This window comes from Penaeus japonicus, unplaced genomic scaffold (genome assembly GCF_977035675.1).
Source record: "Penaeus japonicus unplaced genomic scaffold, GWHDUDI00000001_assembly GWHDUDI00000026, whole genome shotgun sequence".
NCBI classification, from domain to species: Eukaryota; Metazoa; Arthropoda; class Malacostraca; order Decapoda; family Penaeidae; genus Penaeus; species Penaeus japonicus.
The window spans coordinates 25,654,666-25,657,165 of NW_028234428.1; positions in this window are offsets into that span (position 1 = coordinate 25,654,666).

Consider the following 2,500-nt stretch of genomic DNA (forward strand, 5'->3'; position numbering starts at 1 on the left):
ATGCCCAAACCAGCCTTGCTTCCTATGGCTTTTCCCCAAATTGCCGCACATATGTGGTCCCTCTAATATATTTATTTTGGATTTTATCTACCCTCGTCACACCCAGGGAAAATCTAAAAAAAAAAATTAGTTCACTTACTTCCATCTCCGCTTCCTGCCTCTTTGTCACTGGAATGGTTTCTATTCTGTACAGCATGGCAGGACGAACTACTGTTTTATAAAATTTCCCTTTAGTTCTTGCCCTCCTATCACATATCACTGTTGCAATCTTCCTCCATCCATTCCAGTCCGCTTGCACTCTCTTCTTCATTTACTTATCGCAGTCTCCATTACTTTGTACTGTTGGCCCTAAGTACCTGAATTCCTCTACCTTTGCTACCTGCCCCCCTCTTAGCCTTATTGACTCCTCACCATCTCCATTCAGACACATTTACTCAGTCTTGGTCCTGCTCACTGCCAGTCCCCTCCTCTCTAGTGCATACCTCCATCTTTCTAGCTCTGTCTCCACTTCCACTCGGCTTTCGGAACATATTACTACATCGTCAGCAAACAACAAAGTTTGTGGGGCTTCCCGTCTTATCCCATCAGTCAGTCTGTCCATGGTAATCGCAAATAGGAATGGGCTCAGAGCCGATACCTGGTGAAGTCCCACCCCCACCCCATTCCAGCTGCGCACCTTAGTGTTGTTATGCTATCTTCATAGCTCTTCTCTCGGAACCCGATCGTAAGCCTTTCCTAAATCAATAAACACACAATGCAGCTCCCTCCGTCCTTCCCTGTACTTTTCCATCAACATCCTAAGGGCAAAAATTGCATCTGTTGTGGTTCTCCCTGGCATGAATCCAAACTCTTCTTCACTGATCCTCACAACTCACCGCAGTCTCGATTCTACAACTCTTTCCCATATCTTCATTGCATGGCACAACAGTTTTATCCCCCTATAGTTGCTAATATTTTGTACATCTCCCTTGTTCTTGAAAATTGGCACTAACACATTTTTTCTCAACTCATCTGGGATCCTCCCTCCTTCCAAGATCTCATTGAACAGTCTAGTTAACCAACTCACTGTCATCTCCCCTAAGCTCTTCCATGCTTCCACTGGTATCTTATCCGGGCCTACTGCTTTGCCCTCCTTCATCTTCCCCATCTCTTCTCCGTTGATCCTTGGCACTTCCTGATTTAGCTCCTCCACCTCTTCTAACCTTCTTTCCCTTTCATTTTCAATGTTCATGAGGTCCTCAAAGTATTCCTTTCATCTGTGTAATATATTTTCTTCCCTCGTCAGTATATTTCCGTCTGCATCCTTCATTATCTTAACATGCTGTATATCCCTCCCAAGTCTCTCCCTCTGTCTGGCTAGTCTGCATAGGTCTTTCCTTCCCTTGTATCTAACTTCCCATAGAACAGTTCATACGTATTTTCTTTCGCTTTTGCCACTTCCCTCTTTGTTATTCTACACAACTCTTTGTATTCCCAAGTCTGTCCCATTTCTGTTTTGCCTTTTTCTTTCTCTTTATACTAGCTTGCACTTCCTCATTCCACCACCAGGTTTCCTTGTATTCTTTTCTTCTTCCTGATGTCAACCCAAGTACACATTTGGCTTTTTCAGCCACTGTTTCTGAGATTTCCTCCCACCTGATCCCCTCCCTCCCTGCAAAGACTTGGCTCACTTCCTGTACAAATGCTGTACTGTACTCCTCCTTTAGTTTCCACCATTTGATCCTAGGTTCCGCCCTCCTTTTCCTGGTTGCCTTCACTTTCAGATTTAACTTCCCAACTAACACTCTATGATCTCTTGCTAGACTCTCCCCGGGAATGACCTTACAATCACTAAACTCTCTCAAGTTACATCTACATAGTACAAAATCTATCTGCGTACTCCTACCTCCACTCTTGTATGTAACTCTGTGCTCTTCCCTTTTATCAAAATATGTATTCACCAGTGCCATCTCCATCCTTTTTGCCCACTCAATAATCATCTGCCCCTCTGCATTCCTCTCTCCTATGCCATATTTGCCTATCACCTCCTCGTCCCCATTATTTCCTTCTCCGATATGACCATTTAAGTCTGTTCCAATAATAACTCTCTCCTCTCTGGGGATGTTCTGTATCATTTCTTACACTTCGCTCCAGAACTCCTCCTTTCCTCTATCTCTCACCCCACCTGTGGGGCATATGCACTGATCACATTTATTTGGATCCCTTCTACATCCATCTTCAGGTTCTTTGCTCTATATGATACCCTCTTCACTTCCAGTATGCTGTTGATATACTTTTCCTTAACTATAACTCCAATACCGTTTCTCTTTCCATCTATCCCATTATAGAACAGCTCATAACCTCCGCCAATCAGCCTCGCTTTACTGCCCCGCCATTTACTTTCCTGTACACAGAGAATATCCATCTTCCTCCTCTCCATCATGTCGGCTAGTTCTCTCCCCTTACCAGTCATGGTGCCAACATTTAAGGACCCAACTCTGATCTCAGTTTTTCTGTCTTT